The sequence below is a fragment of the Schistocerca piceifrons genome, chromosome 3, assembly GCF_021461385.2.
Source record: "Schistocerca piceifrons isolate TAMUIC-IGC-003096 chromosome 3, iqSchPice1.1, whole genome shotgun sequence".
NCBI classification, from domain to species: domain Eukaryota; kingdom Metazoa; phylum Arthropoda; class Insecta; order Orthoptera; family Acrididae; genus Schistocerca; species Schistocerca piceifrons.
Genome location: NC_060140.1, coordinates 364,014,820 through 364,031,291, shown reverse-complemented (window position 1 = coordinate 364,031,291; position 16,472 = coordinate 364,014,820). Strand labels below are relative to the sequence as shown.

Genomic DNA, 16,472 nt, shown 5'->3' with positions numbered 1-16,472 from the left:
TGAAAGCCGCTGACAGCGAACATAGCAAATGCAGCAAATGCGGACGCTCCACAGACGGAATCACGTTGCACCTCCGCACTGCACGGATGCGAATGCCGGACGGGAAACATATTTATTTCTTAGCGAATATTGCGTCGTAATTCGGAGAAACACAGGCACTGCAATATAGTAAATATCCTAAGGCTCGATTGTTTTCCCGTCCTTCTCCGATGTGAGTTAATGACCTCATAATCTATGGTACGTTCAACGCTATTTTTCTTCAATTGAATACCAATATTGTACTATAAATAAATATTTTTTGTACCTGACAACGTATGTTCCATACATGACAAAGTATTCAATTAATAAATTTCAATGAAATGCTTCCTAGCTATTAACTATAACCAGTACAGGATTAAAATCCCAGTTTACAGTTATTGGAGTAAGACTATCCTTCTTCCTTAATCACTTCCTAGATGGTTCAGATGGCTCTAAGCACTATCGGACTTAACATCTGAGGTCATCAATCCGGTACACTTAGAACTACCCAAACCTAACTTACCTAAGGACATCACACACATCTATGCCCGAGGCAGGATTCGAACCTGCGTCCGTAGCAGCAGCGCGGTTCCGGACTGAAGCCCCTAGAACCGCTCAGCCACACTGGCCTGCAATACTTCCTAGGACTAGCAGGAATACCACTACGAATGCTACCAAATATAAACAGAAAAACTGAATACAGTTTGATAGTAAGCATTTTGCATCTCTAACAAACCGAAGTATTAACAGCGCTGTGTGAAGATGGCGCACAAGTAGAATGCGTCTAATGTAAATAACTGAAAAAATACTAATATTATGGCACCTTATCGTTTCGGCCATAAAGCAAGGAGAAAGGAGCAAGAAATGATTACGACAGTGGAGCTGCTGCGGTCTTCGCGGAACCCCTGTTTTGCAACACTTCCGCCACAGAGTTGGAAGCTGGGTGTCTGCAGCCGCAGAACGCACAAAGTAATTCAGTGGTGTCACATTCTTATTCTCAACGTTCCAAGATGAAGTTGAAGTTTGTGTTTTGTTTGTTAGTAATTTTACTAACGCTTATATCTTCGGCGTCAACGCAGCGTTTTGGGTTAAATAGTTTCAGTACAGGTGCTGCCATCATGCTTAGGAACAGATGCAGGAACGGCTACATTCGTGTTGGTAACGGATGTCGGAGAAGATATAGAGGTACGTAGGCGGTCTGCTGTAATACTAAGAAACTGGCCCTTGAGTTCTCACATGCAACCTCTAATTGCAGTTTGCCTCTTTCCTTCTTTCTTGTTTCATAACGGACAACAACGTCAAGAAAACAAATAAAAAATAGATGCAATCTCTAATTCCTGTGCAAGATTTTCTGGAGATTTTTCTTGGTTGTAAGGTAGACTCCCGAACTAGCAGTCCCCTCTCGTTTACTCCCAACTGAAAAGCCCACTGCCTCACTTCCCGCACGCCTCGTAATTTGCTGAAACAAATAGCGACTCATAAAGAGGGGTATCCCTCCTAGTCCTTGGAGTATAGGAAGTAATGTGTAAGAGTCAGTGTTAGTTTCTGGCATGCTTGTTAGATATATTTTGTACCACACGGTTTACGAAGAGATGTGCTTATGTCCAACTTGTCATTCGTGGAATGTATACACCAAAAATGTTCACACTGCATAAACCATAACAGTATGGCATATAAGCAACAAATGGAGAAAACTTAGCCTATTACAATCAGATTAAAACCGCTACCTCTTTCTGGATGATCAGCTACAGTTGAGCACATACCCACTGTTAAGCTTCACATGATCCAGTCAGCCAGTCACACACTTCGAGACCTCAGTCCCAGTGATAACATTCATATCCACAAACTCACACTATAGTGGACTTGTCATATACAGTACCTTGCATGGTTTTCCTCACAACCTTCATTATTATATGTTTACGAATTACATAGTTCAATATCGTGTGTTTTCGTTATGTACTGAGTTTGATACTATACGTGTTATAAATTGTCATGTTATATTGTACTCGTAATTTAACTTGCTTGCTGCATAACGTGAGTGATGACTGCTTGAACTCACATTTCTCAAGTAACGTTACGACCAAAGATTCTGTGTGTGTTGACAGTGTCTCTCATCTTAACTATGGGTTCTCTACACAGAAGTGTCTCTTGTGGGCCCCAATCAGTTGCCTCCTGACAATGGTCCAATAAGTCAGAAACTGGTTCAAACGAATAAATATTAGCAGAACAGAAAGTGGTTTGTTTTTGAGCTTTAAATATGGTTGTAAAAACCCTATAATTCGAGGATGGCTTTCATGTCTTGTGCACCTTCTTGCTTCTTCTCGGAGCAGCTACTTCCGTTCCCAAAATTAGATTGTATTTTCCGCGAGCAATTCATCTGAATAGCGTGACTCTAGGATGCCTGAGCCTCCGTCTCGTCTCTTCTGTATTTTATTCCGTACGCGCCCCTCCTATATTGAGTATGTACGAGAGATCAGCAAAGGCGAAGGAAACGCCTCATGTCCTGAAATCTACCTCCATATTGTGAATAAGACTCAATGATAACGCGATTTGATCTTTTAACTAATGGGAGGAGAAAGGAAACTAAGAGAAATCATAACGAAAAGGGGGAAAGTTGCTCTAAGGTAACACAATTGAATGCTGAACATGTACGTAACACAGTTAAACAGCCGGCCGTGGAGGCCGAACGGCTCTAGACGGTCAGTCGGGAACCGCGCGACTGCTAGGGTCGCAGGTTCGAATCCTGCCTCGGGCATGGATGTGTGTGATGTCGTTAGGTTAGTTAGATTTAAGTAGTACTAAGGTATAGGGGACTGATGACCTCAGATGTTAAGTCCCATAATGCTCAGACCCATTTGAACACTGTTAAACACAAAAAATGGTTCAAATGGCTCTGAGCACTATGGGAGTTAACATCTATGGTCATCAGTCCCCTAGAACTTAGAACTACTTAAACCTAACTAACCTAAGGACATCACTCAACACCCAGTCATCACGAGGCAGAGAAAATCCCTGACCCCGCCGGGAATCGAACCCGGGAACCCGGGCACGGGAAGCGAGAACGCTACCTGTTAAACAACTATAAAAAAATACTACAAGTGTAATAAACTAACCCTATATATACGATTTGTGCAAGGACAGACATATTTGTCGTCTGTCACCCATTCTCCCTAGTCACTTGCGAACATGCAGTGATTAGCTTTTACGTAGTTTGAGTAGCATGAAATCTCAGAGCAATTGCATCACCACCAACTTACCATGTGTACTGCTTATTTTTTTACAAAATAAGAAATTCTATTGGGGAAAACACGTGAAGTGTAATCATGAATCAAGTGCAATACAAATGTGAACAAATAAGTGACTTACGCCTTATGTGTAACAATTGTGCAATTCATGAGAGGTGTCCGCTCCAAATTTGTCGTCATTCACTTTTCTCCCCTCACCATGGTAAGCACCATAACTCATGATGGCGAAGAATATACGATATTGTTTTAAGAGCTCAGGTTTCTTCATTATTAAGATCATTATTAAAATGGCACATGTCAGTGGAAGAGCAGAGTGGTGATTTTAAGGAGTGACGGTTTTTTAATCACTTGACAAAACATATCGTGCCACTTGTTTCATTCTCTTCAATTATCATACCGCGAATACCTTCAGCCTTATCACATTGTTCTTCATTTGAATTTCTTATAAGTATCAGTTTAACGTTGATGCGTGCGTATTTCGTCCTCAGCCGTTTACCTTTTATACCGAGACGCACAAAGAATATGCATAAATAAGACTCTTCTGAGGGTGGTAATTGAGTTTCATCTGTTCTTTAGTCTGTACCTAATAAACGTTGTTTCACTGTAAAGGGTTAGTTCAGGTTGATGACCCTAATGTCGCTAATGGTACTTAGTTCCTGATTCCACGTGGCGCAGTAAGCGAGAAAAGGCGGATATCTCAGGCGTAGACTTCGGCATGACTATAATATGGCTCGAAAAATCCAATCTCCTTTACGGGTAAGAACTTGAATTCAAACAGCACATTCCTCTTGGAGTCCAAATTTTCGAAGTACCGGAATAAAAGCGTCGGTGAGGTGGACGTGCGTCAGGCACGCAGCTGTTTTTGGGAGGCTTTTGGGCGCATCCGATGAAATGACCAAAGCAATTTAACTGTGTCGTAATATACGATGGTTGGAGTCTCGTGATATGTCTTCAAAATGGTTCAAATGGCTCTGAGCACTATGGGACTCAACTGCTGAGGTCATTAGTCCCCTAGAACTTAGAACTAGTTAAACCTAACTAACCTAAGGACATCACAAACATCCATGCCCGAGGCAGGATTCGAACCTGCGACCGTAGCGGTCTTGCGGTTCCAGACTGCAGCGCCTTTAACCGCACGGTCACTTCGGCCGGCTGATATGTCTTCCTCATGTTTGTTTTTATTCGGGGTATGGAGAGAAACAACGGTGAACAGGCATTAGCTGGAACGAATTTCAGATGTAGACTACAAAACATTCCTTCAAAATCAGCGGCACGCCCTTATAGCAGAATAAAAATTAAAGAAGAGAGTCCTACGCTGTACAGGGAAGGCAAAGTAATAAATATATATAAAGTGTTTAGGTGCTGTGTCACTCGCTGAAAACAAGTACGCCAGAAGCCGACAAAGTGTCACCCCAAATAAGGAACATGGCAGGAGATATCTATCAAGCGTTTTTTTTTGAAGGACGCTACCACAATAGAGCCTTTCATCAAGCGACGCCAGAACACAGTTGCTATTCTTCAGGGAGTCACGCACCGAATTACGTTCAATAGATTGCCGATTCCAGTACTGATGACGGTCATGGAAAACATTCAGGACCTCGCCATGTGCCATATGCACAAATCAAAAAAAAATTTGGATCACCCCAGTTCCCAGAACTCCTGAAGATAGACGTTGACTGTGGATATTGTATCACAAACACAGTCCCTTTGACTGTTCAGAGATGTCACTAAACCCGCTCAAAGATGTAAACAACCATGCATGAGCAGCGCCTATTAGACGGACGAGGACCCACAGCCGATCAGTTCCAGTCATTCCACCAGGAATGAGGTACACGGATCGTGTTGTCTGTAGTTCAACTATGCCTAGACGGTCAATTCCGCGGTCTGATCGCGTCCGCATTGTTACTTTGTGCCAGGGAAGTGTCCATGCGTCTCGGAGTCTACCACAGTGATGCTGTTCGGACATGGAGGAGATACAGAGAGACTGGAACTGTCGTTGACATGCCTCGCTCAGGCCGCAAAGAGCCTACTACTGCAGTGGATGACCGCTACCTACGGATTATGGCTCGGAGGAACCCTGACAGCAACGCCACCATGTTGAATAATGCTTTTCGTGCAGCCACAGGAGGATGTGTTACGACTCAAACTGTGGACAATAGGCTGAATGATGCGCAACTACAATCCCGACGTCCATGGCGAGGTCCATCTTTGCAATCACGGCACCATGCAGCACGGTACAGATGAGCCCAACAACATGCCGAATGGACCGCTCCGGATTAGCATCACGTTCTCTTTGCCGATGAATGTCGCATATGCCTTCAACCAGACAATTGTCAGAGGTGTTTCGAGGCAACCCGGCCATGCTGAACGCCTTAGACACACTGTCCAGCGAGTGCAGAAGGGGGGAGGTTCTTTACTATTTTTGGGTGGCATTATGTGGGGCCAACGTGCGCCGCTAATGGTCATGGAAGGCGCCGTAAAGGCAGTACGATACGTGAATGCCATCTTCCGACCGATAGTGCAACCATATCGGCAGTGTATTGGCGATGCATTCGTCTTCATGGACACCAATTCGCGCTTCCATCGTGCACACCTTGTTAATGACTTCCTACAGGACAACGACATCGCAAGACTAGAATTGCCAGCGTGTTCTCCAGACATGAGCCGTATCAACATGTTCGGAATAGATTGAAAAGAGCTGCTTACGGACGACGTGATCCACCAACCACTCTAAGGGATCTACGCCGAGCCGCCGTTGAGGAGTGGGACAATAGACCAACAGTGCCTTGATGAACTTGTGGACAGTATACCACGACGAATACAGGCAGGCATGCATCAATGCAAGAGGACGTGCTACTGGGTATTAGAGGTGCCGGCGTGTACAGCTGTTTGGACTACCAACTCTGAAGGCCTCGCTCTATGGTGGTACAACATCCAATGTGTGGTTTTCAAGAGCAATAAAAAGGGCGAAAATGATGTTTATGTTGATCTCTATTCGAATTTTTTGTACAGGTTCCGGAACTCTTGGAACCGAGGTGATGCAAAACTTTTTTTGATGGATGTAGTAACAGGAAATATGTAACGCACCGTTGGATGTAGCAGCGTTGACTGTCCAATCAAGCCAGGGGGAGGATGTGTAGTGAATTCAGGAAAAGGTTCGTCGACCATTAGCGTCGACCTCGACAAGCAAACTAACATTTAGAAATGGAGTCGGAAATCCCGAGGTAACGGAATTGTCGCACCAGACACAAAGATCAGGACAATGAAGTCCATCTGGAGCCGTCACCTATTCCATCACTGCGAAGGAAAACAGGCGTTTAGAGAAAAGAAAACAACACATCTGTGTATTCGATGACCTGATCGTACCTAGGAGTTTCTCCGGTAAGACAGGTGGAAGGGGGAAGGACAGGTGGCAGGAATTCCTGCCAGTTGAGCATTGCACGATGAGTTTTATTTGAGAGTTCACAAGCTCTGGATATCCGAACTAGTTGTCATAGCCTTCACAGGTCTGCCGCTCTTCAAAACGATACTGTCTTCTGGAGCAAGATACGAGTTAGGTACGGAAATTTTTTTTCTTTTTTTTTTTTTTTACAGAAGTCCTATGCACGCCTAGATAATAGCAACTGACTAAAGCCAACGTCCATCCACCCAAATCAGGAAAAACTAAACGAGGTGACCCTTTACGGACGTGAAGCTATCGCAAATGAAAACCTTCGTGGACGACACTTGCTAAGACGTCGGAAATTCACATCTACGTCATTATTGACCAACAACTTGTAAAGTTACCAGCAGATTCTGGCGCTGGGAAATTGGATGTTTATACTCTCCACCTACATGCGATTATGTTCCGAAATTCCAGGGCTGTTGTGCTGAAGGCTGCAAAACCGAAATGCCTCCAGCCAGTAGGAATCAGCGTTGTGCAAATAATTGCACAGCACACAGTCATTGTTATTTGTCATTTTACAACAAAGCAATCAGATATTATCCCTAGTTGTAACTTCGCAGAGCCATCAAAAGTAGCCATAGACTGAAAGAAAGAGGAGAGCTCCAGACTGACGCAGCTACTCCAACTAGTTCACTCAGGAACAATTGCCCTGGGCGACTGTCTACCACTGAACACACACTTACCACACCGTCAGCAACGAGACCAGTTCTAGTCAACTGTCTGGACCCTCAGACAAACTGTGATACTCTAGTCCATTTCCGAAAGATACTAATTTTTCAAGGTGAAATTTATACACTGACGACGATCATAATCATTGCTAGTGGACAAGAAGAGCTAAAGGTCATGAATCGTCATGAATCTACGCAACTCGTTTCTAAGGCATGGGCAAAATTTTAACTGAACCTATACTCGTTGATCAGTGGAGAAAAAAGCAACATTATTATTAACCAAAGGATAAATCTAACGTCCGTCTACAAATAGGAGCGAGGAAAGACGGGAGTTTTAGCCTTTCTGTGTCAAGTTTCAGGCCTGTTGTAAATCCTTAGAGAAGAGAAGACAGACCGACCAATCAATACGAAATACCATATCAACCCTTGTGGGTTTCATCCCCCTTACTAATGGTTCATATAGGGTGTTTCTTCAGTTCAATGCCCCATTAATCAGAAGAAAAGAGAGAATATGCTACAAAAGGACATCATTCAGTCATCAGAAAATAGTATGCCCTTCCCTGCGGTTCTAGTGAAGAAGGAAGATAGAAAGCGCAGTTTCCGTGCCGGCTACCAATTTCTGCATTTGAGTAAACGTTGTATGCTATCACAAAAACGAGAGACATCTCGTCGACTAACAGCGTTGTTCATGAAGGAATATTCTCAGAATCATCACCATCCGTCCAGGATTTCAGGAGCAACACATTCACTTGCTTAAACTGCCTATGTCATACTTCACCATGAGACCAATATTACACATAAGCTAGTATCATTGACCTTGAGTATTAATAATCCACTTCAGCTGTATTTAGTCCTTTCTTATTGCGTCATTACCTGTTTCGTGGCGCTAAAAGCCGCGTCTTCTGGTGAACATACAACTAAAAACATTAGAACTGAAAAGCTCGGAAACCTTGCACCCAAAATCTGTTGTCCGTCAGAACACGGCTAAAAGGTGGCATATCGAGTTGATTTAGTTATATTTCCGCCTGAAGATTAGGCTTTTAGCGCCACGAAATCGGTAGTGGTCTAATAATAAACGACTAAATACAACTGAAGTGGTTTATTATTATCCAAGATGACTACTCAAAGCTGTGATTGCCCTACCTGCAAGGCGGTCTGTACCATCATTGGGAAGACGAACTAGAACGACGAATAAATCAAGACAGAATATTTGATAAATTGTCTTTTTACATGTAATATGTAGGAGTTGCAGAATGAATACTAACACCAATCGCGTATACAGGCAAATAAAACTGGCCACGGCAACAAAAGTAGATATGCAATTTACTTTATGCAGTCTTCATACCTTTATCATTTGTTCACGGTGTAGTCAAATTGATTTCTTGGCTAAAACATGCTATGTTATCTGAGATATACTATTTTTTACATTCCTTGGTCGCTTTATGCCTGTCGCCTATATTTAAAAGTCAGCTTCTTCTTTTCAGAGTTTTAATGTACCGATAGGATGCTCATAGAGTTATAAGATTAAAATTGTGTCTCCTTCATTGTCCCCCCCCCCCCCATTAACCATGGACCTTGCCGTTGGTGGGGAGGTTTGCGTGCCTCAGCGATACAGATAGCCATACCGTCGGTGCAACCACAACGGAGGGATAACTGTTGAGAGGCCAGACAAACATGTGGTTCCTGAAGAGGGGCAGCAGCCTTTTCAGTAATTGCAGGGGCAACAGTCTGGGTGATTGACTGATCTGGCCTTGTAACACTAACCGAAACGGCCTTGCTGTGCTGGTACTGCAAACGGCTGACAGCTTCACTGTATGGTTAAATGATGATGGCATCCTCTTGGGTAAAATACTCCGGAGGAAAAATAGTCCCCCATTCGGATCTCCGGACGGGGTCTACTCAGGAAGACGTTGTTATCAGGAGGAAGAAAACTGGCGTTCTACGGATCGGAGCGTGGAATGTCAGATCCATTAATCGGGCAGGTAGGTTAGAAAATTTAAAAAGGGAATTGTTGGATATAGTGGGAATTAGTGAAGTTCGGTGGCAGGAGACGAATACTTTTGGTCAGGTGAATACAGGGTTATAAATACAAAATAAAATAGGGATAATGCAGTACTGGGTTTAATAATGAATTTTAAAATAAATACGAGTTCGGGTAATTTAGTACAATCAATATAGTGAACGCATTATTGTGGCCAACATAGACACTAAGCCCACGCCTACTACAGCAGTACAAGTTTATGTGCCAACTAGCTCTGCAGATGACGAAGAAATTGATCAAATGTATGATGAGATCAAAGAAATTATTCAGAAAGTGAAAGGAGACGAACATTTAATAGTCATGGGTGACTGGAATTCGATAGCAGGAAAATGGAGAGAAGGAAACGTAGTAGGTGAATAGAGAATGGGAGTAAGGAATGAAAGAGGAAGCCGCCTGGTAGAATTTTGTACAGAGCCTAACTCAGTCATAGCCGACACATGGTTCAAGAATCATGTAAGATGGTTGTATACATATAAGAAACCTGGAGATACTAGAAGGTATCAGACAGATTATATAATGGTAAGACAGATTTAGGAACCGGATTTTAAATTGTAACACATTTCCAGGTGGAAATGTGGACTCTGACCACAATCTGTTGGTTATGAACTGTAGATTAAAACTGAAGAAACTGCAAAAAGGTGGGAATTTAAGGAGGTGGGAACTGACTAAACTAGAGATTATAGAGAGTTTCAGGGAGAGAATCAGGGAACGATTTGACAGGAATGGGGGAAAGAAATACAGTAGAAGAAGAATGGGTAGTTCGAGGGATGAAATAGTGAAGGCAGCAGAGGATCGAGTAGGTAAAAAGACGAGGGCTAATAGAAATCCCTGGGTAACAGAAGAAATATTGAATTTAAATGATGAAAAGTGAAATAATAAAAACGCAGTAAATGAAGCAGGCAAAAAGGAATACAAGCGTCTCAAAAATGAGATCGACAGGAAGTGCAAAATGGCTAAGCAGGGATGGTTAGAGGACAAACGCAAGAATGTAGAGCTTATCTCACTAGGGGTAAGACAGATACTGCCTACAGGAAAATTAAAGGGACCATTGGAGAAAAGAGAACCACTTGTACGAATATCAAGAGCTCCGATGGAAACCCAGTTCTAAGCAAAGAAGGGAAAGCAGAAAGGTGGTAGGAGTATATAGAATGTCTATAAAAGAGTGGTGTACTTGAGGACGATATTATGGAAATGGAAGAGGATATAGATGATGAAATGGGAGATATGATACTGTGTGAAGAGTCTGACAGAGCACTGAAAGACCTAAGTCTGAACAAGCCCCCAGAAGTAGACAACATTCAATTAGAACTACTTACAGCCTTGGGAGGGTCAGTCCTGACAAAACTCTATCATCTGGTGAGCAAGATATATGAGACAGGCGAAATACCCTCAGACTTCAAGAAGAATATAATAATTCCAATCCCAAAGAAAGAAGGTGTTGACAGATGTGAAAATTACCGAACTATCAGTTTATAAGTCACGGCTGCAGACTTTGGGGAAGATCAGTTTGGATTCTGTAGAAATGTTGGAACACGTGAGGCAATACTGACCGTACGACTTATCTTAGCAGATAGATTAAGGAAAGGAAAACCTACGTTTCCAGCATTTGTAGACTTAGAGAAAGCTTTTGACAATGTTGACTGGAATACTCTATTTTAAATTCTGAAGGTGGCGGGGTAAAATACAGGGAACGAAAGGCTATTTACAACTTGTACAGAAACCAGACGGCAGTTATAAGAGTCGAAGGGCATGAAAGGGAAGCATTGGTTAGGAAAGGAGTGTGACAGGGCCGTAGCCTAGATTAGAGATTGGATTAGATTAGTTTTTCGTTCCATAGATCCGTGCTGAGGAGATCCTCCTGGATGTGGAACATGTCAATATTTTTTTAAAGCTGAAATAAGAATACTAATAGTATGAATATATACAATACATCTGCCACAGAGTGATGTACTTCTCGCAAGTGAGAGACTGTTTGTTTACTCTTAGGACAATGTATCTTTGACTTGTTATATTGTATGTTCTGTGACTATGGAATAAAGTGTTTTTGGACTGCTAATCGCTGCTCTACTGTGATTCACGACATAAGAATTTTGGTGCCGAAACCCGGAAATAGACTTTGCCCGAGACAATTCCACGATTGTCGTAGTGAACCGAATTCTGGACGCACGTCACGCGGCAATACTACGACGGGGTTTACTGCAGCGATTTGTTACACTACGCAACAAGCTCTTCGACGACAACCGCCGTCATACACAGCTAAGTTCAATTGAATTATCACGCAGCATGTTTTGTAGTGCCATTTGTAAAGGCAACTGATTACATTATTGCCGCTGTGTGCTGCTATTGTAGCTGTTCGATTAGCGCTTTAACGAATTATCAGATCCTACGCTACGCCTGTAGATTGTTTATGACTAGTTCTGCCATCTAGCGACCATCAATTGAACTACTTCGACTAGCGATCCAAAGATAACGCCTTACTAGGTCCAGCTGATCGCTAGCCGACACTGCTTTAAACTTTCGAGTAATCGGACGGAATGGACGTGCCAGACCACAATCCAGAAGCGCAATTACATTCTCTAAAGAGAAAACGTATGGGAGAAAGAGCAAACATTACGCGACTCGAGGCGGAAGTTGCAAGGATGCCCGACACATCGTAAATCGCGGATTGTAAATATTACAATGACAGATTGGGAAACGTTCTGGACCGCCTCGTTAAATTAGATGAGGATATTCACGAGTTGTTAGACGATGGCGAATACGAAGAAGATGTTCCTAAATGCGAAGATTATATAGATACCGCGAAACTCACAATTTCCCGATTGTCTCACGAAATAGAGGAAACATCATTTGTTTCTATTAAAAAATTAGTCAATTTAGTAGAAGGAGTTGGCCACTAGTAAGTCTTTCAGGCTCCTTTTAAACTGATCTTTAGTTGTAACTAAATTTTTTATGATTCCTGGCGAATTATTGAAGATCAGTGTTCCTGAGTAGTGGACACCTTTTTGAACTAAAGTAAGTGTTTTATAGTCTTTGTGCAGATCATTTTTGTTCCTGGTATTGTATGTATGATCTGAGCTGGTTGTTGGAAAAAGAGGTATATTATTTAGGACAAATTTCATTAAGGAGTAAATATCCTCAGAGGCAGTATTTGGTATACCCAGTTCTTTGAAGAGGTTTCTACAGGACGCCTGTGAGTTTGCTCCACAAATAATACGTATTACACGCTTTTTGACTCTGAAAACTTTTGTTTGAGTTACCCCAAAATATTATACCATATGATATTATGGAATGAAAGTAGGCAAAGTATGCAAGCTTTTTCATTTTTATGTCGCCTATGTCAGCTAACACTCGAATTGCAAATACAGATTTGTTAAGGCGTTTCTGCAGTTCTGTGGTGTGCTCCTCCCAACTGAATTTATTATGAAGTTGTAATCGCAGGAATTTAAGACTGGCAACCTCTTCTATCTGCTCTTCTTCATACTCTATGCAGATGCTGCGTGGAAACCTCTTACAGGTTCTGAATTGCATATAGTGAGCCTTTCCGAAGTTTAATGTCAATGAGTTGGCTTTAAACGATTTATTAATATCCATGAAAATATAATTATCAGATCTTTCTAGAACTACAGTCAACATACTATTTATTGCAACATTTTTGAGAATGCACACAGAAGTGAAATCGGTCTGTAGTTTGATGATATCTCTTTATCCCCTTTCTTGAATAGAGGCTTAACATCTGCATATTTTAGCCAGTCAGGAAATGTCCCAGTTATAATTGACTGGTTACACAAGTAACTTAGAATTGTACTAAACTCACAAGAACATGCCATAATTAACTTTGTTGATATTTCATTGTAATCACTTGAATGCTTTGTTTTTAAAGATTTTATTATGGAAATTATTTCTTTTGGTTAACTGAGTGACATATTCATGTACCTGAAGCTATTTGTAAATGCTAGTTTCAGATATTCAAGGGCATTATTTACTGATCCTAATAATCCCATTCTATCAGTAATGGATATAAAGTACTTGTTAAATAGATTTGCCACACTATGCCCATCGGTTACTAATGTGTCATCTACCCTTAGTGCTATTTGCTTCTGTTCCTTTCTGGTTGTACCAGTCTCCTCTGTCACTGTATCCCATATTATTTTTATTTTGTTCCCTGAAATTGCTATCATCTTCTCGTAGTGCATTTGTTTAGATGTCTGAATTACTTTTTTAAATATTTTACAGTATTCCTTGTTTTTAGCTAAATTATCAGCATTGGAGCTATTCTCGGTCGACAGATACATTTTCCTTTTTGCCTTACAGGAAATCTTTATAGCTTGTGTAATCCATGGTTTTATTATAGACTTCTGTTTAATTTGAGTAACATTTAGAGGAAAACAGTTTTCAAACATGGTACAAGCATTGTTCATGAATGTGTTATATTTTTCATTCATATCATGAGCACTATAAACATCTTTTCAGTTGATACCTTTGAGGAGTTTTCTAAAACATTGAATTTTTGGTTGATTGACTACTCTCCTGTATTCAGATTCAGTAGCTCTGAAAAGCTGCTTAGAATTTACATCTAAAACAAGGATCTGCATGTCATGACCTGATAGTCCATTTATTACAGGTTTTATAATATGATTTTGTTCCTTTTATTTGTCTATAAAATGTTATCAATGGCTCTCAATGAGGATTTAGTGATCCTAGTTGGAAAGTTTACAGTGTGAGTTAGATTGAAAGAAGCCATTGCTAACTGCAGTAAATTGCATTAGTAAATCTGTATTAAAGTCACCAGCAATCAAACTTTCTTTCTTTCTTCCTGTTAAATAACCCAAAAGAGCTTCTAGATGATTTATGAATAATTATAATTCCCTGCAGGTGTTTGGTAAATAGTTACTATTATATAGGGTCTGTTACGGAACTCTACTTCTGTTGCACATGCTTCTAGATGCTGCTCTAAACAGAATTTATTAATGTCAATGTTCTTGAATTTTTGGCAGTTTTTAATAAATACGACAACTCCTCCTCCATCCATATCTACTCTGCAGAAGTAGGAAGCTAGTTTAAATCCTGAAATGTCTAACACATCTATACCAGATGGTATTCAGTCTGTATATCGAGCAAGCAGTAAAGGAAACAAATGAAAAATTCGGAGTAGGTATTAAAATCCATGGAGAAGAAATAAAATCTTTGAGGCTTGCCGATGACATTGTAATTCGGTCAGAGACAGCAAAGGACTAGGAAGAGCAGTTTAACGGAATGGACAGTGTCTTGAAAGGAGGATATAAGACGAACATTAATAAAAGCAATACGTGGATAACGGAATGTAGCCGAATGAAGTCAGGTGATGTTGAGGGAATTAGATTAGGAAATGAGACACTGAAAGTAGTAAAGGAGTTTTGCTATTTAGGGAGCAAAATAACTGATGATGGTCGAAGTAGAGAGGATATAAAATGTAGACTGGCAATGGCAAGGAAATCGTTTCTGAAGAAGAGAAATGTGTTAACATAGAGTATAGATTTATGCTTCAGGATGTCGTTTCTGAAAGTATTTGTATGGAGTGTGGCCATATTTGGAAGTGTAACATGGACGATAAATAGTTGGACAAGAAGAGAATAGATGCTTTCGAAATGTGGTTTTACAGAAGAATGCTGAAGACTAGATGGGTAGATCACATAACTAATGAAGAGGTACTGAACAGAATTGGGGATAAGAGTAGTTTGTGGCACAACTTGACTAGAAGAAGGGATCGGTTGGTAGGACATGTTCTGAAGCATCAAAGGATCACCAATTTAGTATTGGAGGGCAGTGTGGAGGGAGACCAAGAAATGAATAGACTAAGCAGATTCGGAAGGATGTAGGTTGCAGTAGGTACTGGGAGAAGAAGAAGCTTGGACAGGATAGAGTAGCATGGAGAGGTGCATGAAACCAGTCTCATGACTGAAGACCACAACAACAACCACATTGCTTTTTTCTATTAAAATTTTTCGTTGTTGGTTAACAAACTTTCCCCCATCACTGCCATTGTACATAACTATGGTGATTTTTTATATTTCAGGTATATGAGGTAACGAAACCAACTACATTAACGGGTCTGTGAAGCGAAATACGTTCTCTGTCCTGAGGTGCTTAGCCAACATCCATTCAGATCTATAATTATATCATTTTGATTATTAGTTAGTAACTCTCCTTCGGTATTACACTCTCACAATACTCAAACGGCTCACCGACTGCATATTAATTAGCATTACATGCTCAAACTATATCACTGTCTTTCAGTAAGCGCAGTCTAATAAGTACTATAGGCACGATTTACCAAATTCAAAATTAATTTTGGTACCTATTTTTAAGGTTTTTAACCAGGGAAAGGTATTTTTCGACTGAATGCTTCGTACTTCTTATTATATATTGCTCTAGTGGTTTATGTTGAAGAAAAATACGTGTGACTGGAGGAGAAAAATGAAACGTTTACTTCCGCAATTTTTCGATGTAAATTCGACTGTCTTAATGTGGTTAAGACATTTAAGAAACGTTTTCTTTTCTGTTGCAGGCTGAACGGCTCACCAGCTGCACAACACGTTAACGATACTTGGCATAACCTCTTTAGTGCATGAAAAACGTTTCTTGATATGTTTTGTGAACAGTCAAAATTATGAAGAAATAACTTAATTTTCAATTAATGGAATAAAATGGAGTGTTTAATTTTTATTTGTTTATGAAACTGTCACATCAGAACCTATTAAAACTGACAACAAGGCACTGTGCAAGCAGTTGGTGGTTAAATAATTGCATGGACTGTCTTTACATGGAATAGACTAGATACTCTTGTCCAGCTGAACCGATCATTTACTGGTAATGATTATGTTCGGCTACATGGAGACCATTTGCCATCATTCATTAATTCCATATTCCCAAAAATTGATGGAATTTTTATGGAAAAAAGATGCGCCATGTGTCCGGCTCACAATTGTTCGCTATTGGTTTGGTGAACAATCTGGACAACTCAGGCGAGTGATTTAGCCACCCAGACCCCCCCGACATGAATCCTAACAAACATTTAT

The 16,472-nt window shown here is 40.9% G+C and overlaps 1 protein-coding gene across 6 annotated transcripts in view; it reads left to right on the top strand.

The window, feature by feature from the left end:
• LOC124787635 overlaps positions 1–15,989 on the top strand; it is a 190,387-nt gene extending 174,398 nt beyond the window's left edge. For 2 of the 6 annotated variants that reach the window (XM_047254409.1, XM_047254405.1), the window contains one exon: positions 15,962–15,987. The gene's annotated coding sequence lies outside the window, so the exon portion shown is untranslated. Of the gene's footprint in view, positions 1–15,961 lie in introns of all 6 variants that reach the window. The other 4 variants (XM_047254408.1, XM_047254406.1, XM_047254407.1 and 1 more) reach the window with 4 other exon arrangements.
• Positions 15,990–16,472: the final 483 nt, after the last annotated feature.